Source organism: Leptodactylus fuscus, chromosome 4 (genome assembly GCF_031893055.1).
Source record: "Leptodactylus fuscus isolate aLepFus1 chromosome 4, aLepFus1.hap2, whole genome shotgun sequence".
NCBI lineage: Eukaryota > Metazoa > Chordata > Amphibia > Anura > Leptodactylidae > Leptodactylus > Leptodactylus fuscus.
In genome coordinates this window covers 156,006,195-156,032,667 of record NC_134268.1, presented here as the reverse complement: position 1 = coordinate 156,032,667, position 26,473 = coordinate 156,006,195, and the positions used below count along the sequence as shown (strand labels likewise).

Genomic DNA, 26,473 nt, shown 5'->3' with positions numbered 1-26,473 from the left:
AAGCAATGGGATCTGTTTTAAACACCGCTGATTCGGAATGTTTACACGTTTAGAATCAGCCAGCGTATACTCCGTGTGAAGGGGCCCTTACTGGACTTAGGCTGATACCTATCCTTTCTTTCTGGCTATGGGTCAGGAAAACAGGGAATACTGCCAGTATTTGATGGTGTTCCTATTGACACTGACCTGCTTAACAGCGCTAAGTAAAAAATGGGAACAAGCAATCACAAGGGAGGAAATAACGATTAATGCCATCCCAATAAGCTTAGTAAGTGTCAGTTCCCTTACTAATAAGGCATAGAAAGAAGATTTCAGCAGAGGATTTCAAGGAAAGGAACTAAAATCTATTAATAAAGTATATTACAAAATGTTTTAATATCATAAATGCTATCAGATCACAAAATGCTATCAATGCTATCAAATCACAAAACCTAAATTTGTATGAACCTTTAGGCATTGTGTGAATCTACAGCCTGAGAGAGAAAAGTTAAATGTGCTGCAGCCATGGCTATTAGCAGCAGAAAAACTGATAGGATATCATATATGAAGGCTTATACAGTCATTGAATGGACTGTCCAAACAAGACCCTGCATATATTATAACTTTTCATGAAAACTCAGGTACCCTTTATATAATTACATTGAAGACGGTCACTTCAAACATTTATATTTCAGGCACTAGAAAAGGTTCTGGTGTCATATGAAGAATGACTCTCAGCATTCATATACCAACAAGATCAAAGTTCTACCTTTTTTTATTTTCAGAGATATAACCAGTTCAAAATGCAGCATATTTAAGCTGTATATACACATATGGTGATGTATAAAAAGCTGAGAATTTCCACTTTAATGCAACAAAAATTATCACTATCCCAGGTTTCCTTTATAACTGTTTGAAGTGACCCCGTCCTGCCCCAAGTTCTCTGTCCACTTATATACCAGCAAGAAGCAATGAGAGAATTTCTGCTGGCAATAGAGAAACGGGAAAGAATAAATAAGCAATAGAAAGTGGATGTCAGCAGAGGAGTTCAAGGAAAAGAGCCAAAGTCCATTAATAAAGTATATTACAAAATGTTATAATATCACAAATGCTATCAGAAAATCAAAAGTTGTATGAAAGTTTAGGTAGGCTTTAAAAAAACTGAACTGCTTTCCCTTTCACTTGAAAATGGCAGAGCACATACAAAATAGGGGCCATATTACATTATTCATTAGTGTATATCTGCATTCAATGACTGATGAATCCCCCATGGCTAAAAACAGAGGAGCTTGTAAGCCTGTGATTGATCTTGGCCTACAGCTGAAACTATATAAATTCTCATTTACTATTTAAGTCCTGTTCTTTCTTGGTCATTCTTTTTCAACTTGGTGACAATGAAGCTTCTCAATGTACCATGAGATAGTCAAGAAATTATCTATCAGTGTCTACTACTTCAAGACAAATGTAGTCTTCCAGCCAGCCATGTTGACATTTACTCCTGACTTGTCGTGGTTTACAAATTAACGTTGTGTTACATGGGCTGCATTAGCAGCTTTTTTGTTGAAAAATCACTTTTCACAGTAATTTAATGCAAATTAATACAGCATGCTAATTTATTCTGTATTTTATATATTCGTTTGGTTGCTAAAGAACTAATAACGATAATCTTTGAAAAACATGTAGAAAATAAAATGATGCAATCTCACAAAATCTTATAAGACCCATCACATTTTATATGTAGTGAAATTATATATATATATATATATATATATATATATATATATATATATATATATATGCATCATAGAGTTAAAGTAGAAACAATAAATATATTAAAGGGATTCTACCATTAAAAAACTTTTTTTTCTAGGTAACACGCCGGAATAGCCTTTAGAACGGCTATTCGTCTCCTACCTTTGGAAGTGATCTCTGCCGCGCCGTTCGTTCAAAATACCGGTTTGTACTGGTATGCTAATTAGTTCTCTCGCAGCGATGGGGGCGGGCCCCAGCGCAAGAAATGCGATGGGGGCGTCCCCATTGCTGCTCGAAAACCAACTCCAGCGCCGCCTCTATTTTCTTCTGCATCCTCCCCTTCCTTCTTCGGCTTGACGTCGGACGCCTGTGCAGTACGCTCTGTTTGGCGAACTTCGCCGAACGTACTGCGCATGCGCAAAATTGCGGTGTCGGCACTATGGCCACGGGCATGCGCAGTACGTTCGGCGAAGTTTGCCGAACAGAGCGTACTGCGCAGGCATCTGACGTCAAGCCGAAGAAGGAAGGGGAGGATGCAGAAAAAAAATAGAGGCGGAACTGGAGTCGGTTTTCGAGCAGCAATGGGGACGCCCCCATTGCATTTCCTGCGCTGGGGGACGCCCCCATCACTGAAGAACTAATTAGCATACCTGTGCAAACCAGTATTTCAAACGAACGGCGCGGCGGAGAGCACTTCCAAAGGTAGGAGACGAATAGCCTTTCTAAAGGCTATTCCGACATATTACCTAGGAAAAAAAAGTATTTTAATGGTAGAATCCCTTTAATTAAGCACTAATACCCCTTTTATCAGTTTGTTCACATTAGCCATCTGATTAAAGCGGAGTATATTCAGAGAATCAACAAACTTTAGATACCCATGAAGAGTGGTGCTCTACATCCCATGACGAGAAACAATTGATATGAAGAACAAGAGAAAAAAATGGGGGGTACTCACCCAGAAGCGGTATCTTCATTAAAAGTTGTCCTTTATTCGGTACATAAATAAAAACATGAAGGGAGTGATAGCATAGATGGCAGAGACACATGTTTGGCTTGAGAAAGCGCCCATAGTAGGCGTGAAACGGCTGTTGCCTCTGCCATCTATGCTATCACTCCCTCCCTTCATGTTTCTATTTATGTACTGAATAAAGGACACCTTTTAATGAAGATATCGCTTCTGGGTGAGTGCCCTCCATTTTTTTCTCTTGTTCTTCATATCAATTGTAATATTTATTCCAATACATACAACATCTATTATTTACTGAAAGTCCGTTCGGGGATTGCGTTCCCCTTTGCGCTTGAAAAATGTGGGCAAAAAAACGTGCGGAAACCCATCAGGCCCCATTACAGTATATAGTTTCCGCAAACAACCACTTTTTTAAGTGGACCCCCCAAATGGAAACCTGAATGAATATGTGAACTTAGCCTTAAAGGAGTTGTCTCATGAAAGCCATCTGATTGGGTCTACCCAAGTGTGCGCACTGCTTACAACCAGTCACACTAAAGGACCACTGTCTAGATTACTGATGTATGGTACCTGCCTATGTGATTTTGACCTGGCTAGTTGACAAGACACATGGCATTGCTTTTACCTGCTCCCCATCACATTTACATTCTAGGGTGGTGGCTAACTTAAAATAAAAAGAAAAGCTTGATTTTTAATAACTGCAGTGTTGTATGCAGTGAATGTATGAAGACATGTAGCACATGTACCCTTCCCGCTTAGAGATTATTTGTATTGTCTATGTTGTGTCTTCAAAAAAGACCTGAATGCTGAAATGTTTCATTTGGACAGAAGGTCTGGATAACAACAGAACAATGTACAACCCATTTACTGTAATAGGTCTGTGTGCTGTCCGAGTCTCATGTGTACAGATTTGGGCTGCGCACAGACATGAACTACAGCTATTTAAATAGAAAGTTACACTTCTATGAGTATTTGAGTATTGGAATTTGTTTATCCCCCCATTGAAATGCATCTTTGTTTCATGCTATGTACTCTATATTCCATACACATAGTCTCAGAGAATACATGGCACATGCTAACCATCATGATGTTAGTAATTTTAATTCTATGTCACGTTATCGGATTATAATGTGATAATATATCGGAATAGATTTTGCCATTTATAGGACAATAGGTCATATTGCATTCATTTTATTGCCTCATTCGCCAATATGTTAATAGTAACAATGAAAAATCTCTTTAGTTCTGAGATAAATGTGTTCTACCTTTGGTTTACTTGTTCTGGCAAGTCTGCCGAGGAACATTGTATTTATAGCTTTTTTATCAACGACTATTCGGAGGTCATGCAGCACTGGTGCATCACTTCTCGAACCTTGACAATAATTCTCCTTGAGTACCTCATATATACCAGTAAGCTGACTGTGAAATGCATTCTTGTAGCTTTTTATATGTGCTTTGTGAGTTCACACAGTGGAGCTTTGTATCATTACATTCTGCAGGTTGTACAATTATTTAAATTATATATTTTTTGGCTTCTTTTATGTTTAGATTATTTTGTAAAAAATTTGTGTAGCCTTTTATTCTATTCACTTTATCATCCAAACAGTATAATCTTCAGTACATATTTCATAGAATATCGAAATATGTATTGGAGTGATAGTGCACAGTATAAAATAACATTACTACACCTTGGAGCCACTGTGACAATCTACATACTGTAAATTCAGGTATAAACCTGCCTATTGTTGAGTTTGCTCATATTTTCTTTATTGCTAGGGGGAATACATGATAGTATTTACAGAATAACTTCGGTCACAATATAAAAGTGTATCTGGCATATAGCAGGTATATTATCAACCTTATATATGATATATCATAAAAAGAAAAAAAAAGCTAGCCAATCGAAAAAAAAAAATGCTTCCATATTGGGGAAAAATTTAGAAATTGAAAAGTTAAACAAAGCCTTGCAATGGACTACTACTGTATGTCATGTCATCTCTATGCTTTAGTAACCATCTACATCAAGGCAATAATTTGGTGTATAGTATAGGGTTGGACGATCATAAAAAGTGATGACATAATGCCAACAGTGGAGGTATAACTGGCAATATGTCATAAATCCTGCATTTCCCTGTCTTCAAAGATTTTCCTGTACTCTTGGTCAAAAGTTGTGCGGGGTACTGCAGCAAGTTCTGTTCACGATTCACTCTCGAGATGGATGAAGGCCCTAGCAATTGGATAACCATCAGAAAATGATGGTATAATCTAGCCATATTATATCATTGGTGATGAAGACCACTTTAAATACTGTAGGGTTGGTTCCCCATCAGAATATTTCAGAATATTTCTACTACAGTACATACTATAGTCAATGCTAAATATAGTGTTGGTCAATGCAAAGTCACAACTTCTGATTCACTTAAGCATAGAGATAAGTTCCACTTTCCCACAAGGACCAGGTAAAGCTGCTAATGATGTATATTTGATATGTCCTTTAATGCAAATGTATGAAAAAGTTATGAAATGCTAGAATAAAACTGCAACTCTCATATTGCTGATTAGCAGATGACTGAGCAAAAGAAATGTGCAGGAACCTCTGTCAGCACAATATAGGCCTCCATTTACAGCCTGTATTCTCCCTGACTATGACAGAAGCTACTATAAAAGAGAATGACAGATGCATACTGTGAAGCTATGGACACTAAATTCTCAGGTGTAATATCAGAATTGATAGGTCTGATAATATCTATATACCTGTATGAATGATTATCCATCTCTAATGCTGGAGATATTGGTGACATTACCGACTTCAGCCCACTGTCAGAAGGGCGTTCCTGACCGTCTAGGTGGGCTGTGAGGATCCCACCCCCTGACAGTACTCATCCATAGCCCTGTACTGTCAGAGGGGGCGTTCCTTACCACTCAGTGGTGATGCTGAGCTCTGAGGAATGCCCCCCAGTACAAGTCTATGTGTGAGTACTGTTAGGCCCCTTTCCCACGGAGTAATGTGCCTCTCATTCTGACATGTAAACATGTGTCAGAGTGAGCGCTTCAAAACAGATCCTATTGGCTTCAATGGGTGCTGTCTTACGCACGCTACACATTGAAAACAATGGGTTAAAAAGCCTCCCATTGATTTCAATGTGTACCACGCGTAAGACGGCACCCATTGAAGTCAATAGGATCTGTTTTGAAGCGCTCACTCTGACACGTGTTTATGTGTCAGAATGAGCGGCGCGTTACTCTGTGGGAACGGGGCCTTAGGGGGGCACTCCTTACAATCCAGCTAGACTGTCAGGAATGACCTTCTGACAGTGAGTTGAGACAGGTAACGTTACCAATATCTCCAGCCCAGGGGCACAGAACGTGAAAGCCGATAGTGTGCTGAATTTAGTGCACTGTTGGCTTTCTAGCGGTATATGAAACCACATGTGCCCGAAGACATGAAAGGTCCTCTTTAAAGGTGCTATGTAAAATATATATATTTTATAATGGTCTTAAAAGTAAGTATTGGACCTAATACAAAAGTTTAGAATAGAGACCCATTCCACTATGACCACCTGCGATATGAGGAGATAGAAAGTTTATGATTATTTTTGTTGCCACGCTTTCGTGTATGTGTGTATATATATGATGTTACAGTACACAAAAGTGATGTAAATGTAGTATAGGGATATTCTACACAGTGATGTCACAGCACAGAAATAATACACATTGATATAACAGTATAAGAATAATACAGTCATGTCACTAGGCTTCTTGAAGGCCAGGTACTGATCTACCGTTAGCCCCATTCCAAAAAGTTGTGCTACTTCACTAATTGCAAATTTCTTCCCATATTCTTACCCAGAATTACAAGCAGAACATGCACAGCCTGTAAGACTCTGCGTCCTGAAACATTGTCCTGCAAAGGCAATCGCCTGAAAGGAGAAAACGCAACAATGACATCACAGCACAGGTATATGGCGCACAGTAATAGTGCAGTAATACTGTACCTTACTGCTGTGTTAAAATGGACTTCATCACCCTGATAGCTATGCCAATGCCTGCAGTACATTTACATGTATTCACAATGTATCTTTTAATGTACATTACAGTACACTACAGTACATGTAAAAGAGAAGCTAGTGATAGTGTCCTAGTGTCAGATCTTCCATACAGATCTGTAACATAACACTAGTTCCTGGCATTCCTTGGCCTATGGAAGGATCTATACGTAAGCTTGCAATGTAATTACGGCAATGCTCATGCTGAGATACAATACTTTTATCACTGCAACCTGACAATAACACTGCTACAAACTGATATGAAAGGAGAAAAAAACTAAATAGAATGACAAGAAAAAGCAGTGACAAGCATTGTAGATATTGCTTTTAGATCTCAGGGTCATTGAAGAACAGATTCAAAAGAAACCTTCACAATACAGCTATTTTACATAATTGCTCCTCTTTTCTATATAATTCATATGTAGTTGACAGCGACTGAGCTACAAGAAAATCAATCTTTACATCAGAGGCATATATATATATATATATATATATATATATATATATATATATATATATTAAAGAGAGCCTGACGCTGCTTCATTTCATTACACCCCATTATCCACGTAACAGAATGCTTTGTTGCCCCTTAACCCTTGTCCTCCCAGGATTATCCCGTCATCCTCCCGGGGACAGGATTATTACCTGGATATTGTTTCCTCATACTCCCATTGTGATCTGGGCCCATCTTTGTATGTCCCCAGCAGCTGCCTACATATTACATATGCTCCTGATACACCTGGCTGTATGGGTAGTGACTGCACATTGTCAGTGTCATTCCCAGTGTCTTGGACGTCATATCAGGCTAATTTACATAATTGACTTACCTCTCACTAATACCTTAGGCTAGGTTTGCCCTTGCCTCTGTGACTACAGGTATATTATGTGTACTACATTTTAATTCTGGTATCCACTGAAAATAACTAGTAAAGAAAAGCACTTTTATTGTGAAATGTTCATATTAAACACAAAATATGCCATAAATGTCTGATACATGGGGGTCTAACTTATTCAGAATAGGGAGGGGGATGGGGTGCATCTATTTTCAGAAGTCCCATAGAAGTGAATAGATGGAGCCATATATACTTGATATACTCTCTGTTCACACAGTCACAAGACAGGAGTTAAGGATAGCCATTTTTGTGGCAGATGCAGGTTCCAGAGGTAGACGTTTAGGCATTACCACAGGATATACGTCAAATACTCCAGTTGGGATTGCCCCTATAAAGGGAGTCTGTCAGCAGAGCCGACTGTGCATGCCTGCGGCCATTTTCTTGTGGCCGCTTACACAGTAAACTCGCTGGTGATTGAATACCTTTAAGGGTATCATTAGACTGGATTCTCAAATGTTTTCAGATGTATAGTATTGTATAGTATTGCAAGACAAATACTGTAAAAATGTTGTGCTTGTGCCTGGAGATAGGTTAATAACAGGAATGTAGGACAGCACCCAAATCGTCAACACACGACCACGGCAGGTGATTATTAAGGTAACTATGGTCTCTCTTGGCTTTCCGTACACAGATTGGCAAAGGGCCCTTGTGGTCTGAAAAGATGTTTGCTTCCTTTGTATTAATGGAGATACCACAAACTATACACTGATCTAGCAGATGACAATGTGTGCGCTGTCCTATTTCTAAACTTTTTGTATTAGGCTGTATTCACACAGAGTAACGCCAGGCGGTTTTTGTGTGCTTTTTGCGCTATTTTGCGGTGGCGTTGACCGGCGTTAATGCGGCGTATACGCGGCGTTAACGCGGCGCTATGTGCAAAAAGCACACAAAAAACGTCTGGCGTTACTCTGTGTGAATACAACCTTACATTGGGCCTGTGACACTGGATCCATAGGGACATGCACCAACCTCCATACTGACATATAGGAGATTACTGATGACATGAATTATAATAAGGGAAAAGCTTTTTCACTTCTTACTATAATTAAAAACGTAGCCCAAAGTAGTAATATCGCGTCAGTGTAAAAACCAATTGTAAGTCCGATCGTCTTCCCTTTCATCAGTATTTAGAAGTTCATCTCAATCAAACTCATCTCAGCAAATTATAAATGGCAGGGGAATAACAGGTTCCTTTTCCCAACTACCAGGGTAGTAGTTACAGAAGAAGGGAAGGTGAGGAGTGCTGCTCTACATTGTTCCATAACTCTCATGAAGATGAATGGGAGCTACAAAAACAATGTAACTGATGGATGTGCACTACTTCACAGGTACAAAAACAAGTTAGCTAGGGTTAGGTTCACACCTGCGCCTGCTCGCTATTCTAGGAATCAATCCCCAAATTCACTTGAAAATGCAAGCAGGGCTTTTCTCTCCACATTTTTCGGGCGGAAACTGGACAGACACCATTATAGGCTATGGGGCCCTTGGGGTTCTGCGGATAATTGCTTTTTAAGTAGATTAAGGATCTGTTCAGAAGGTGGAAAATGAAGAAAAAATTCCTCTTCATTTTTCGGCATCTGGCATTTTCGCATGGGCTAGTCGCAATGGGATGCCGATACAATGCGTTAGCATTCTGTTACAGCATCCCGCTCCTGATTAGGCCTGGATGAATGGGCCTAATATGGAGGGAATCTTGAGCTGCGGAGACCGCATCTTTTTTCCGCATCCTGCTGCAATCTCTGCCTCACATTGAAAACAATCGGATTTAGGAGGAATCTGCTCTGGGTTCGAGAGTGGAATCCACCCACAAATTCACATCATATTCCTCCATGTGAACTGACCCTAAGTTTCCATTTCTTAGGTCCACTAGTGTGAACCTACAGTAAGTATGCTATGCTGTTTTTTCCATTGTACTCTTTTGGACTTACTGAAGCAGGTCAGATGTGCTTGTAAAACCCACCCCAAGAGTCAGGACTTGGAAGCAGCTATTTCTATCTTTCCAGCAATTTGTCGAGACAGGAATAACCATTTTATTGTCCATTTGAACATGCATGTCACATGTGTATCAATAGCTGTTTAATATATGTATTATTTATTGGAGTTCTAGAGACATTGTAGTATGAAGCCACTCACTTATTTATATAATCCCCCCCCCCCCATGATTACATGTAAATAACCCTTAATAATGGTTTGCCCAAGAGCCGGTCATAATGGGTCTATTCACAGGATAGATCACCAGTATCAGATCGGTGGGGGTCTAACACCAAACACCCAGCGCCGCACCTCCCATTAGGTGACCTGAAGCGAGCGCTTCAGGCGGCGCTATGTCAGGACCCCAGGGAGGGCGGCATTTTTGAGCAGTGGTTTGGGGAGGCCACTGGAGCAGCGCTGCTCCAGCAGCCTCCCCTCACGCTCAGGCAGAGAGCAGGTCCACTCCGTGCCTGCTATCTGCCTGCGACTGATATAAGCCCCGCCCCCTTTTTGTGGCCACGCCCCTTCACGCGGCCACACACCATTCACTCCGCCCCCTCCTGGGGGGAGCGGCTTTCTGTAGTTAGCCTCGGGCGGCGAAAGGGGTAGGTTCATCCCTGCAAACACTGCACCAATAAGCTGATTAAACTTCCGGAAGCCATATATAAGGTACATGACTGGAAACAGCTCTGCTACTTTTCAAGTGAATGGGAGCAGAAATGCATTTCCCTGGTGCCACCACTACAGTGTGAAGATCCAGAAACTGTATACAGTAAACAGAGCTGTAAACTGTAGCTGTGGCACCAGGAAACTGCAGTTCTGCTGTCATTCAATTGAATAGAAGCACAGCTGCTTCCAACAGTATTCTTTGCATACAGTTTCTGGTAGCTAACTCTACTCATCTGTTCAGGGTCCAGGTGTTGGAATCCCACACATCTGATATGGACAACTTATCTTGTCATGGGAGATACAGTGAAAAATGATGGTGGATTACTTTACTAGTCATTGGTTTAAATAAAAGACCCATTAATGCTAAAGGGTCCGTTGTAAATCTTAAAGGCATTCTCCTCTTATGCAATTCCCACTTGTCAGAAGGGTCCCCCTCACAATAAGGTGATCATAGGCATTTATTTTCCTCTAGTATCCACAGCATTTACTACAGGGCCCAGAGCTGGCCCACTCCGAACAGCAGTATTGGATAGAAGCAGTCACATGGCCAACATGATATATGTCTGCAGTTGCAACTACAGGGCATTGACAAATGACAACTTTGTGGGTAAGTTTGTTCAAGAGTGATAACTAGGGTTGAGCCGATCTTGACTTTTCAGGATCGATTTTAAAATCCGATTTCTGATCATTTTTCATTCAAACCCGATCTCGATCCCAATTCCGATCCCAATGCAAGTCAATGGGATTTTTTAATTAATCGGAGATCGGATTTTAAAAGCAATCCTATTCACTATACAGCATGGAATCTAACAATTGTTAGAATCCACGCTGTGTAGTGAATCACTAAATTAGCCAGAGGATTTTTTTTTTAATCCTCTGGCTACTTAGTCCCCCCTGGTGTCCACTTACCTCCAGAGATGGCTGGTCCGGTGCCCGGTGCCACCTTCTTTTCTTCGCTGCCGCTCCACGCTGCTCCCTGCCCCCTCCCCCCTCCCTGCCAGGTTAGGAGAGTGTGGGCAGGTTAGGAGAGTGTGGGTGGGTACTGGGAGGGGAGACGTCACGTCACACTCTCCTAAGCCACAAGCCCCGCCTACCTAGCGCTTTAAACACTAACCTAGGAGGCGGGGCAGCAAGGCAAGAAGAAGAAGGACACCGGAGCAGCCATCTCTAGAGGTAAGTAGCTGCTACAGATGTTAGTTTAGCCTCCCATTCCAATGAATGGAGGCAGCCGGCGCGCAGGGGGTTAAGGCTGTGTGCTGGCTGCTTCCATTCATTCCTATGGAACTGCAGTGGAGCCTTCACACTGAGTATACAGCGTTTACTCAGTGTGAAAGCTAAGCAAAGCATTGTGGGAAAAGATCACCGATCTCGATCCGACATAAAAAGATCGTGTTCGGAATTCCGATGGCGATCGTGAAATTTTCTCGATCGCCGATCGGAATCCGATCTTTTCCAAACACTATCGCTCAACCCTAGTGATAACCTATATGGCTGCACTTCCTTTTACTATATTGGCAAAAATGACTGCCACTCTTTGCCGAACTGTTCCAAAACATATTCCTATACTGCAAGACACATTAGTCAGCTCTGTCCGAATGGCGGTGCGGAGAAGAATTGTAAAGGTACGGGAAGAATAGTCTTTCTTCAGGCTATTCCGATGTGGTAGTACTGAAAAAAGGGATTCTAATGACAGAATCCCTTTAATTCAAATTACATGTAAACTTGGTTCCATAATAATTACAACTCAGTGCCATAAATTCTATCCATGCTCTTGGCCCATTTAGTTTACCAGTGTTAGGAAGAACTTTTACATCAAAATTAAATTTTAAAAGTTCCTCTGTATTTTAGTAAGCATACGTTTAGTGTGATTCAAGACTCTCGCTATTTCACTGTATAGATATTACTGTGATTCTGAAGAGGTAAATGGAATACTTTTAAAGCTATTTGACTTTATTGTAACAATGCGAGTCAGAAATTTCATGTTTTGTCCACTCTAGGGATTTTAGCGGAGATCTAAAGCCTATGAGTCAGCTCTGCAATTCACTGTTCAGGTTTCAAATCAATAGCCCTGTATATTCCAATAAAATAGCTTCCATGTTGGCTAGATTTCCAGCAAATTATTTTAAAAAGTGAATTTATTAGAAAACATAAGCATTTTGGCATGTTCTGTTACCGTGGGTGGGTCAAGCATAGGATGGGGCTTTCAGGGCTTGATCGGTTATATTATCTTTGTTTTGAAGTGACTCTCATAGAGTAGGGATACTGATATATCATGTATTTTAGAGTACTGTACATGAAGCATTTGAAATATTGTATATACCTATATGTTATTTGGCCTTATATCTATCATGAGAAAAACATGACAGCACAGACAAGCTCAACTCTCTATGGATCTATTCATATCATGTTTTTTACATCCACTTAATGCATGCAAAAAAAAAAAAAACATGCAAAAAAAGCATGAAAACAGATATAAACTGAAGGTCAACAAAAATATTGATGTCACAAAAATAGATCTATTTCTGTCTGTTTTTTTGGATGGACACATATGTATAAAACAGGGTTAGGCAGGGAGGTATGGATGATTTGAACGGGGTGCCACACAAGGTGGGGATAACCTTGGTGGATAAAGAGTGGGGGCATCTGCTCGTCAGGAACTGCCATCTTAGTAGCAATGGAGACGTGGTCGATAGAGCATCATGTGTTCATGTGCAACAGCTCTTTTGAAATGGGCCGTTCTGTCATTCAAACACAGACACGTTTCCAGAATCTTTTCAACGTTGGCCGTCATGGTCGTGTTCCGTAGTTTGACACGATAATGAAGTGGGTGAATAACTTTCAACTGCACGAGGAGGTGACCGAACGGTACGGACCCCAGAAAACATCAAAAGGGTGTGTCAAGCAGTTGAAGCCAGCCCTCGACGTTCGGCAGTATGGCATGCTCGTGCTCTTCGTATGTCGGACCGATCAGTTCGCTGGATTTTACACCTGGACCTGCATTTTCATCCCTATAAGCTGATGGTTGTTCAACAGTTGCAGCAAACCAACTACGGAAGACGATTCAGATTTGCAGAAACAATGTTGGAAAACATGACTGACAATATTGTTTTGATTGTGAGTGATGAAGTTCACTTTCATTTGTTTTTCTTTGTTTTTTGTAATGGCAACATCCAAGCTACACATTGAAAAAATAAAATATTAGTTTCGTTGAAAAATGAGTGTGTAACTGTTATTTCAAATCATCCATACCTCCCTGCCTAACCCTGTATATACATTTTTGTGTCCTTCAAAATAAACAGACAGAAACAGATCCATCTATGTAAAAGGATGACAGTTTGCATCCATTTGTGTGCGTTTTTTGCATCAGTTATGTTCTAAATGGATGTTAAAAAGTAGAGATGAGCGAACAGTGTTCTATCGAACTCATGTTCGATCGGATATTAGGCTGTTCGGCATGTTTGAATCGAATCGAACACCGCGTGGTAAAGTGCGCCATTACTCGATTCCCCTCCCACCTTCCCTGGCGCCTTTTTTGCTCCAATAACAGCGCAGGGTAGGTGGGACAGGAACTACGACACCGGTGACGTTGAAAAAAGTAGGCAAAACCCATTGGCTGCCGAAAACATGTGACCTCTAATTTAAAAGAACAGCAACGCCCAGCTTCGCGTCATTCTGAGCTTGCAATTCACCGGGGACGGAGGTTTCCGTCCAGTTAGCAAGGGCTTAGATTCTGGGTAGGCAGGGACAGGCTAGGATAGGAAGGAGAAGACAACCAACAACTCTTATAAGAGCTAAATTCCAGGGAGAAGCTTGTCAGTGTAACGTGGCACTGACGGGCTCAATCGCCGCAACCCAGCTTTCCCAGGATCCTGAATGGAATACACTGACAGTGTATTCCCGTATACCCGATATATACCCCCGATACCCGTTCCAACGGTGTGCCCCCCACCTTCACCCCAGAAATACCCTGCAAGTCCCCTAGCAATAGAATTGGGGCTATATACACCCACTATTTTTGCTACTGCCATATAGTGCCATTGTCTCACTGGGAATTCAAAGAATATATTGGGCTTACATATAACTTCAATTCCAGGGAGAAGCTTGTCAGTGTAACGTGGCACTGACGGGCTCAATCGCCGCAACCCAGCTTTCCGCGGATCCTGAATGGAATACACTGACAGTGTACTCCCGTATACCCCATATATACACCCCAAATCCCCATTCCAACGGTGTGCCCCCCACCTTCACCTCAGAAATACCCTGCAAGTCCCCTAGCAATAGAATTGGGGCTATATACACCCACTATTTTTGCTACTGGTATATAGTGCCATTGTCTGACTGGGAGTTCAAAGAATATATTGGGGTTACGTGCACCCACAATTTTTGCTACTGGTATATAGTGCCATTGTCTGACTGGGAATTCAAAGAATATATTGGGGTTACGTGCACCCACAATTTTTGCTACTGGTATATAGTGCCATTGTCTCACTGGGAATTCAAAGAATATATGGGGGTTACGTGCACCCACAATTTTTGCTACTGCTATACAGTGCCATTGTCTCACTGGGAATTCAAAGAATATATTGGGGTTATGTGCACCCACAATTTTTGCTACTGGTATATAGTGCCATTGTCTGACTGGGAATTCAAAGAATATATTGGGGTTACAAATACCCTCATTTCTTGCTACTGCCATATAGTGCCAGTTTCTGACTGGTAATTCAAAGAATATATTGGGGTTACGTGCACCCACAATTTTTGCTACTGGTATATAGTGCCATTGTCTGACTGGGAATTCAAAGAATATATTGCGGTTACAAATACCCTCATTTCTTGCTACTGGTATATAGTGCCATTGTCTGACTGGGAATTCAAAGAATATATTGGGGTTACAAATACCCTCATTTCTTGCTACTGGTATATAGTGCCAGTTTCTGACTGGGAATTCAAAGAATATATTGGGGTTATAAATACCCTCATTTCTTGCTACTGGTATATAGTGCCATTGTCTGACTGGGAATTCAAAGAATATATTGGGGTTACAAATACCCTCATTTCTTGCTACTGGTATATAGTGCCATTGTCTGACTGGGAATTCAAAGAATATATTGGGGTTACAAATACCCTCATTTCTTGCTACTGCCATATAGTGCCATTGTCTGACTGGGAATTCAAAGAATATATTGGGGTTATAAATACCCTCATTTCTTGCTACTGCCATATAGTGCCAGTTTCTGACTGGTAATTCAAAGAATATATTGGGGTTATAAATACCCTCATTTCTTGCTACTGGTATATAGTGCCATTGTCTGACTGGGAATTCAAAGAATATATTGGGGTTATAAATACCCTCATTTCTTGCTACTGGTATATAGTGCCATTGTCTGACTGGGAATTCAAAGAATATATTGGGGTTACAAATACCCTCATTTCTTGCTACTGCCATATAGTGCCAGTTTCTGACTGGTAATTCAAAGAATATATTGGGGTTACGTGCACCCACAATTTTTGCTACTGGTATATAGTGCCATTGTCTGACTGGGAATTCAAAGAATATATTGGGGTTACAAATACCCTCATTTCTTGCTACTGGTATATAGTGCCATTGTCTGACTGGGAATTCAAAGAATATATTGGGGTTACAAATACCCTCATTTCTTGCTACTGGTATATAGTGCCATTGTCTGACTGGGAATTCAAAGAATATATTGGGGTTATAAATACCCTCATTTCTTGCTACTGGTATATAGTGCCATTGTCTGACTGGGAATTCAAAGAATATATTGGGTTTACGTGCACCCACAATTTTTGCTACTGGTATATAGTGCCAATTTCTAACTGGGAATTCAAAATGCGCAAGGCTCCCGGAAAGGGACGTGGACGAGGCCGTGGGCGAGGTCGGGGGAATGGTTCTGGGGAGCAAGGTAGCAGTGAAGCCACAGGGCGTCCCGTGCCTACTCCTGTGGGGCAGCAAGCATTGCGCCACTCCACAGTGCCAGGGTTGCTTGCCACATTAACTAAACTGCAGGGTACAAACCTTAGTAGGCCCGAGAACCAGGAACAGGTCTTGCAATGGCTGTCAGAGAACGCTTACAGCACATTGTCCAGCAGCCAGTCAGACTCTGCCTCCTCTCCTCCTATTACCCAACAGTCTTGTCCTCCTTCCTCCCAAAATTCCCAAGCTTCACAGAACAATAACCCCAACTGTCCCTGCTCCCCAGAGCTGTTCTCCGCTCCTTTCATTGTCCCTCAACCTGCCTCTCCACGTCACGATTCCACGAACCTAACAGAGGAGCATCTGTGTCCAGATGCTCAAACACTAGAGTCTCCTCCATCTCCGTTCGATTTGGTGGTGGATGACCAGCAACCCACCCTCATCGACGATGATGTGACGCAGTTGCCGTCAGGGCATCCAGTTGACCGACACATTGTGCGGGAGGAGGAGATGAGACAGGAGTTGGAAGAGGAAGTGGTGGATGATGAGGACACTGACCCGACCTGGACAGGGGGGATGTCAAGCGGGGAAAGTAGTGTGGATGTTGAGGCAGGTGCAGCACCAAAAAGGGTAGCTAGAGGCAGAGGCAGAGGTCAGCAGCTTAGGCGAAGCCAGGCCACACCCGGAATCTCCCAAGATGTTCCAGTTCGTACCCAGCCCCGAAAAACTCCCACCTCGAGGGCACGTTTCTCGAAGGTGTGGAGTTTTTCCAAGGAATGCGCTGAGGACAGATATAGTGTTGTCTGCACAATTTGCCTCTCGAAATTGATTAGGGGCTCTGAGAAGAGCAACCTGTCCACCACTTCAATGCGCCGTCATTTGGAATCCAAGCACTGGAATCAGTGGCAGGCAGCAACGGCAGGACAAAGGCCGCCTGCCGTTCACGCCACTGCCACTGCCTCTGCCACTGCCTCTGCCTCTGCCACTGCCACTGCTGACTGTGCTGGCGATGCACTCCAGAGGACGAGCCAGGACACCACTTCATCTGCCTCCGCCACTTTGTTGACTTCTCCCTCATCCTCCCCTGTTCCTGTCTTATCTCCTTCTCCTGCACCATCAAAGGCACCACCAGGCGCTTCTTTACAACAACCCACCATCTCTCAGACATTGGAGCGGCGGCAGAAATACACTGCTAACCACCCACACACGCAAGCCTTGAACGCCAACATCGCTAAACTGCTGGCCCAGGAGATGTTGGCGTTCCGGCTTGTTGAAACTCCCGCCTTCCTGGACCTGATGGCAACTGCGGCACCTCGCTATGCCGTCCCTAGCCGTCACTACTTCTACCAGTGTGCCGTCCCCGCCTTGCACCAGCACGTGTCACTCAACATCAGGCGGGCCCAGTTCCGCGCTTTGCACAAAGGTCCACTTGACCACCGACGCGTGGACAAGTGCATGCGGACAGGGACGCTACATTTCACTGACGGCACACTGGGTGAATGTAGTTGAGGCTGGGACTGCTTCCCAAACTGGCCCGGTGTACCTCGTCTCCCCGCCTAACATTCCTGGCAGGGACACGAGAAGAACACCCCCCTCCTCCTCCTCCTCTACCGCCTCCTCCTCCGCCACCGCCTCCTCCTCCGCCACCGCCTCCTCCTCCGCTGTTAGATTGACCCCAGCTACGAGTTGGAAACGTTGCAGCACTGGCGTTGGTAGACGTCAGCAGGCTGTGCTGAAGCTGATCAGCTTGGGGGACAGACAGCACACTGCCTCCGAGGTGAGGGATGCCTTCCTCGATGAGACGGCAATATGGTTTGAGCCGCTGCACCTGGGCCCAGGCATGGTCGTTTGTGATAACGGCCGGAACCTGGTAGCAGCTCTGGAGCTTGCCGGACTCCAACATGTTCCATGCCTGGCCCACGTCTTCAACCTAGTGGTGCAACGTTTCCTAAAGAGCTACCCCAATGTTCCAGAGCTACTGGTGAAAGTGCGGCGCATGTGCGCCCACTTTCGCAAGTCGACAGTAGCTGCTGCTAGCTTAAAATCTCTCCAGCAACGCCTGCATGTGCCACAACACCGGCTTTTGTGCGACGTCCCCACACGCTGGAACTCAACGTTTCAGATGTTGAATAGAGTGGTTGAGCAGCAGAGACCTTTGATGGAATACCAGCTACAAAACCCTAGGGTGCCACAAAGTCAGCTGCCTCAGTTTCACATCCATGAGTGGCCATGGATGAGAGACCTTTGTGACATCCTACGGGTCTTTGAGGAGTCCACAAGGAGGGTGAGCTCTGAGGATGCGATGGTGAGCCTTACAATTCCGCTCTTGTGTGTTCTGAGAGAATCCCTGATTGACATCAGGGATAACTCAGATCACACAGAGGAGTTAGGGATAGCATCCGATCCGTCACAGCTGGAGAGTAGGTCCACACATCTGTCCGCTTCACTGCGTTTAATGGAGGAGGAGGAGGAGGAGGAGGAGGAGGAAGAAGAGTTGTCCGATGATGTGATGGTGATACAGGAGGCTTCCGGGCAACTTCGAATCGTCCCATTGTTGCAGCGCGGATGGGTAGACATGGAGGATGAGGAGGAAATGGAGATTGAACTTTCCGGTGGGGCCAGAGGAGTCATGCCAACTAACACTGTGGCAGACATGGCTGAGTTCATGTTGGGGTGCTTTACAACTGACAAGCGTATTGTTAAAATCATGGAGGACAACCAGTACTGGATCTTTGCTATCCTTGACCCCCGGTATAAAAACAACATCTCGTCTTTTATTCCGGTAGAGGGGAGGGCCAATCGCATCAATGCTTGCCACAGGCAATTGGTGCAGAATATGATGGAGATGTTTCCAGCATGTGACGTTGGCGGCAGGGAGGGCAGTTCCTTCAGTAGGCAACCAAGTTCTCACCGGTCCACACAAACGAGGGGCACACTGTCTAAGGTCTGGGACACCTTGATGGCACCCCCTCGCCAAAGTGCCACCACGGAGGGTCCTAGTGTCACCAGGCGTGAGAAGTATAGGCGCATGTTGCGGGAATACCTTTCCGACCACAGACCTGTCCTCTCCGACCCCTCTGCGCCCTACACGTATTGGGTGTCGAAGTTGGACCTGTGGCTTGAACTTGCCCTATATGCCTTGGAGGTGCTGTCCTGTCCTGCCGCCAGCGTCCTATCTGAGAGGGTGTTCAGTGCAGCCGGTGGCATCATCACTGACAAGCGCACCCGTCTGTCAGGTGAGAGTGCCGACCGGCTCACTTTGATAAAAATGAACCACCACTGGATAGAGCCTTCATTTTTGTGCCCACCTGTGTAAAGCACCCCAACATGAAACTCCATGTCTGTACTCAACCTCTCCAATTCCTCCGCATCCTCATACTCATCCACCATAAGCGTTGCACAATTCTGCTAATACTAGGCTCCCTCCACCCTGATTTCCCCCAACTCTGCTGGTTAGAGGCTCCCTCCACCCTGATTTCCACCAACTCTGCTGGTTAGAGGCTCCCTCCACCCTGCTTTCCCACAACTCTGCTGGTTAGAGACTCCCTCCACCCTGCTTTCCCACAACTCTGCTGGTTAGAGGCTCCCTCCACCCTGCTTTCCCACAACTCTGCTGGTTAGAGGCTCCCTCCACCATGAATTGGTCCAAACTGGGCTGTTTAGAGGCTCCCTCCACCATGAATTGGTCCAAACTGGGGTTTTTAGAGGCTCCCTCCACCATGAATTGGTCCAAACTGGGCTGTTTAGAGGCTCTCTCCACCATGAATTGGTCCAAACTGGGGTTTTTAGAGGCTCCCTCCACCATGAATTGGTCCAAACTGGGCTGGTTAGAGGCTCCCTCCACCATGAATTTGCCCAAACTGGGCTGTTTAGAGGCTCCCTCCACCATGAATTGGTCCAAACTGGGGTTTTTAGAGGCTCCCTCCACCATGAATTGGTCCAAACTGGGGTTTTTAGAGGCTCCCTCCACCATGAATTGGTCCAAACTGGGGTTTTTAGAGGCTCCCTCCACCATGAATTGGTCCAAACTGGGGTTTTTAGAGGCTCCCTCCACCATGAATTGGTCCAAACTGGGGTTTTTAGAGGCTCCCTCCACCATGAATTGGTCCAAACTGGGGTTTTTAGAGGCTCCCTCCACCATGAATTGGTCCAAACTGGGGTTTTTAGAGGCTCCCTCCACCATGAATTGGTCCAAACTGGGGTTTTTAGAGGCTCCCTCCACCATGTATTGGTCCAAACTGGGGTTTTTAGAGGCTCCCTCCACCATGAATTGGTCCAAACTGGGGTTTTTAGAGGCTCCCTCCACCATGAATTGGTCCAAACTGGGCTGGTTAGAGGCTCCCTCCACCATGAATTGGTCCAAACTGGGGTTTTTAGAGGCTCCCTCCACGATGAATTGGTCCAAACTGGGGTTTTTAGAGGCTCCCTCCACCATGAATTGGTCCAAACTGGGCTGTTTAGAGGCTCCCTCCACCATGAATTGGTCCAAACTGGGGTTTTTAGAGGCTCCCTCCACCATGAATTGGTCCAAACTGGGGTTTTTAGAGGCTCCCTCCACCATGAATTGGTCCAAACTGGGGTTTTTAGAGGCTCCCTCCACCATGAATTGGTCCAAACTGGGGTTTTTAGAGGCTCCCTCCACCATGAATTGGTCCAAACTGGGCTGGTTAGAGGCTCCCTCCACCATGAATTTGCCCAAACTGGGCTGTTTAGAGGCTCCCTCCACCATGAATTGGTCCAAACTGGGGTTTTTAGAGGCTCCCTCCACCATGAATTGGTCCAAACTGGGGTTTTTAGAGGCTCCCTCCACCATGAATTGTTCCAAACTGGGGTTTTTAGAGGCTCCCTCCACCATGAATTGGTCCAAACTGGGGTTTTTAGAGGCTCCCTCCACCATGAATTGGTCCAAACTGGGCTGTTTAGAGGCTCCCTCCACCATGAATTGGTCCAAACTGGGGTTTTTAGAGGCTCCCTCCACCATGAATTGGTCCAAACTGGGGTTTTTAGAGGCTCCCTCCACCATGAATTGGTCCAAACTGGGCTGGTTAGAGGCTCCCTCCACCATGAATTTGCCCAAACTGGGCTGTTTAGAGGCTCCCTCCACCATGAATTGGTCCAAACTGGGGTTTTTAGAGGCTCCCTCCACCATGAATTGGTCCAAACTGGGGTTTTTAGAGGCTCCCTCCACCATGAATTGGTCCAAACTGGGGTTTTTAGAGGCTCCCTCCACCATGAATTGGTCCAAACTGGGGTTTTTAGAGGCTCCCTCCACCATGAATTGGTCCAAACTGGGGTTTTTAGAGGCTCCCTCCACCATGAATTGGTCCAAACTGGGGTTTTTAGAGGCTCCCTCCACCATGAATTGGTCCAAACTGGGGTTTTTAGAGGCTCCCTCCACCATGAATTGGTCCAAACTGGGCTGTTTAGAGGCTCCCTCCACCATGAATTGGTCCAAACTGGGGTTTTTAGAGGCTCCCTCCACCATGAATTGGTCCAAACTGGGGTTTTTAGAGGCTCCCTCCACCATGAATTGGTCCAAACTGGGGTTTTTAGAGGCTCCCTCCACCATGAATTGGTCCAAACTGGGCTGGTTAGAGGCTCCCTCCACCATGAATTTGCCCAAACTGGGCTGTTTAGAGGCTCCCTCCACCGTGAATTGGTCCAAACTGGGGTTTTTAGAGGCTCCCTCCACCATGAATTGGTCCAAACTGGGCTGGTTAGAGGCTCCCTCCACCATGAATTGGTCCAAACTGGGGTTTTTAGAGGCTCCCTCCACCATGAATTGGTCCAAACTGGGGTTTTTAGAGGCTCCCTCCACCATGAATTGGTCCAAACTGGGCTGTTTAGAGGCTCCCTCCACCATGAATTGGTCCAAACTGGGGTTTTTAGAGGCTCCCTCCACCATGAATTGGTCCAAACTGGGGTTTTAGAGGCTCCCTCCACCATGAATTGGTCCAAACTGGGCTGGTTAGAGGCTCCCTCCACCATGAATTTGCCCAAACTGGGCTGTTTAGAGGCTCCCTCCACCATGAATTGGTCCAAACTGGGGTTTTTAGAGGCTCCCTCCACCATGAATTGGTCCAAACTGGGGTTTTTAGAGGCTCCCTCCACCATGAATTGGTCCAAACTGGGGTTTTTAGAGGCTCCCTCCACCATGAATTGTTCCAAACTGGGGTTTTTAGAGGCTCCCTCCACCATGAATTGGTCCAAACTGGGGTTTTTAGAGGCTCCCTCCACCATGAATTGGTCCAAACTGGGGTTTTTAGAGGCTCCCTCCACCATGAATTGGTCCAAACTGGGCTAGTTAGAGGCTCCCTCCACCATGAATTTGCCCAAACTGGGCTGTTTAGAGGCTCCCTCCACCATGAATTGGTCCAAACTGGGGTTTTTAGAGGCTCCCTCCACCATGAATTGGTCCAAACTGGGGTTTTTAGAGGCTCCCTCCACCATGAATTGGTCCAAACTGGGTTTTTTAGAGGCTCCCTCCACCATGAATTTGCCCAAACTGGGTTGTTTAGAGGCTCCCTCCACCATGAATTGGTCCAAACTGGGGTTTTTAGAGGCTCCCTCCACCATGAATTGGTCCAAACTGGGCTGTTTAGAGGCTCCCTCCACCATGAATTGGTCCAAACTGGGGTTTTTAGAGGCTCCCTCCACCATGAATTGGTCCAAACTGGGCTGTTTAGAGGCTCCCTCCACCATGAATTGGTCCAAACTGGGGTTTTTAGAGGCTCCCTCCACCATGAATTGGTCCAAACTGGGCTGGTTAGAGGCTCCCTCCACCATGAATTTGCCCAAACTGGGCTGTTTAGAGGCTCCCTCCACCATGAATTGGTCCAAACTGGGGTTTTTAGAGGCTCCCTCCACCATGAATTGGTCCAAACTGGGGTTTTTAGAGGCTCCCTCCACCATGAATTTGCCCCAACTCTGCTGGTTAGAAGCTCAATCCACCCTGATTTTCAAAACAAATGTTGGTGCCAACCTCAACTTACTACAAGGGCCAAATTCACTGCTGGTGACAAGCTCTCCTCACTGCAAGTGCCAAATACACATGTTTCAAGGTGTTTTCCTACTGTCAGAGAGGTGGTATTGAGTGTGTAAAGTGTGTAGTTGTTAGGCTGTGATGTTGGGGTAATAGAGGGTCTTTGGTGTGTTAGATGCCCCCAGACATGCTTCCCCTGCTGTCCCAGTGTCATTCCAGAGGTGTTGGCATCATTTCCTGGGGTGTCATAGTGGACTTGGTGACCCTCCAGACACGGATTTGGGTTTCCCCCTTAACGAGTATCTGTTCCCCATAGACTATAATGGGGTTCGAAACCCGTTCGAACACACGAACATTGAGCGGCTGTTCGAATCGAATTTCGAACCTCGAACATTTTAGTGTTCGCTCATCTCTATTAAAAAGGTGATCTGGTGGTAGGCAGCCATATTTTCCCAATCCTGGACAACCCCTATAATTCTAGTTTCCAAGTACACTAAATATTATTATTATTATTGTTATTGTTTTGATTTGTTTATGAAATATTGATAGATGTCATGATTTTGGCAAACCCTTTGGACTTCTACTATCCACAAAATCTCTCGCGAGAGTGATTGATCCACTATTTCTATGTATTTCTTTAAAATGGTATTGGATTGAGGCACTTTTCCTTTAAGATTAGCTAATTGTGTAATTCTTTACGCTATCCCCTAGAGCACGGTATTTGAGGTTTCTTTATTGTTATTAACTATTTAATCTCTGTAATCTGCTATATATTGAATTTCATGGCCAGGTTGGCTAACCCAGAAATTACTTCGAGCTGAGACTTTGCTTTCTGCATTTGTTTGTGTATTTAAAATCGTATTTCTCTTTTTTATTTAATCAACATATTGGTATTAAATATTTGTTTTCTTATTATTTAGCGCTTCATATACATGGAATTCTAATATTTTTTGTTTGTTCACTTGCTGCTAATAAATGGGTACTTAGGTTTAATGTTACTATTATTAGTTATTAATATTATTATTGATATAATTATTATTATTATTAGTATTAATAATGATAATGTTACGGCTTATTGGTGTATTTTATTTCCTATGCACGGTTCCCATGGTGCCAAACAAAGATGGCCTCTCTGTTTACATTTTTCCATTGAGCAGAAACTTTTTCTCTATTCCTTGCACTGCAACGGTTTTGAAATATGACTGGTTATAAAAAAACAATAGCACAGACTTGTGATAAACACTGCAATTAGATTTCACAGCAGTACACAGGGAAACAGAATGCATTCTATGAAAGTAGAGTCTCATGCCTTTAAGGTAGAAAAAGCAGGGTTATTGATGATGCTTGGTCCAGTATTGAATAGAAAGCAGAATGTTACCTGAACGAAACCCTGTGGATTTTTGTCGACTCAGCCACCATAGATCAGAAAGCGCTATAAACATGTTTATGTTCTACCACATTGAAATTACCTGCAGCAATGACTTGTCGTTATCTTCAATTTGCTGTTACCTTCTGCAGTCAGATGCGAGGAGATGCTAATGAAATCACCTGCTTTAATAAGTTTAGGCTTCTTCCTAGTAGGATGTCAATTCAACCAAATGTGCTACCCGGATCATGTAACGTTCCGTTCTGCTCAGCTTACTGCAGCCACTTTGCAGCTGTTCAGTATAAACTACTTTTGGCTTGTTCCCCAGACTGAGGAAATTTAAAGTCTGTATTTTATTTCCCTTAAGGTTATGGGGACACAGAGAAGCAGGGAGGTGGCATACGTTGTGCCCTGCTATCTTGGCAATTTCTGCTGCCAACACTGACTAGAATTGAAGAACCTACATTAATACATTGGATGTGATGAACAGCTGCCAATATTATCTGGGTTTTTTTCTTGATTTTCTCCTAAGTTTGTGAGCAAGTGCTTTTTTCTGTATCATGTCCCACTCTAGAGGTCAGGATGGGGGGCAGTTATTCCTATCTCAGCAGTACTTTGCAAGGATGAGAATAACACTTTAATAGAGCATTTGACTTCAATGTATCTGTGGTTGTTTATGTTGTTTGGCTTTTGTTTTAGTGTGAATCTTCAAGTATTCATGTCTCAGAAATAGATGGAGAACAAACTCCATGCAGATGTTTCCACTGCTGTAATGAACACTGCTAGCCAATGACACACTATACCACACAAGCGCAGTGACCCGTCTCCATTCTTGTATATATAAGCTTTAATACCAGAAGTTTTTTTAAGTAAGTTTTTAAACAAAGAGTAAATCTAGCATCTAGAAAAGACTGCTAAAAGTAAAATCTGACCACAGTGTTTGGCAATCTGCAGAAATATGTTCATGCTCCAATACATACTTATTCTTTAGAAAGATTATAGAAGAAATTAAAGGTGTTATTTTTTTTCTTATTCGTAAAGATGCTATTACTGGTACAGCCGGGTTGAATTTCTATTTGCAAATTTAAACCATGGTACATACAGGGGCAATAGAAACTTGGGAGAAAAGTACTGCAAAGAAGCATTATGGCCAGGAGAAGTCATCATGAAGGTCTGGACAAGATGTAGAAGAAAAAGGTAAGAAAACCATTCTAGTCATAGCTGATGTTACCTAAAAATCACTTAATGCTGATGTTTATTCTGCTACAGGCTGTTTTCTCAGGACTGTACTACTGACATGGTGGGATATATACTCATGACCAGACGTAACTGATGTCTTGTTTCATTATGGAACACCATTTCTCATTAAACCAAATTAACACAATATCATATATGTTGACAAAAGTCTTGAAAGTCTGTCACCCACCCCTTACCCCCCCCCCCCCTACATTGTACCTACACATAAACACAAATCCATTGGTAAGCAAATCCCTTAGTGAAAAATGTCTTCACTTGTGATACATATATCTGTAAATGTGCAGCCTAAAGGATGAATGAGGAAGGATACATCTGTAAGGCCCGGTTCACATCTGCATTTGGTATTCCATTCGGGAAGTCAGCTTGGGGACTGTTTGAACTACTTTCCTATCCACATGATTTGTGCGGACCCCGTGCAGAAAAAACACAGACTGCATTATAGTCTTTGAGGTCCATGTGGTTTCATTGCTCATCAGTTTTTAATGTGTTAGGTATTCCGTTTGGGGGGTCCCCAAGCGGACTCCCCAAATGGAATACCAAATGCAGATGTGAGCCGGGCACAGCAAAGTCATATATAGATGTTCTGGAGATTTGATTCTGTTACTGTATTTGTTCAATTAACTTGATAGGGTGGCGGAAAAGGGCAAATCTGCTCA

General features: G+C 43.8%; 1 protein-coding gene across 1 annotated transcript in view; it reads right to left on the bottom strand.

Annotated features, from left to right (window-relative positions):
• CNTNAP2 (contactin associated protein 2) overlaps positions 1–26,473 on the bottom strand; it is a 1,390,705-nt gene that overhangs the window by 539,717 nt on the left and 824,515 nt on the right. The gene's annotated exons all lie outside the window — the stretch shown is intronic.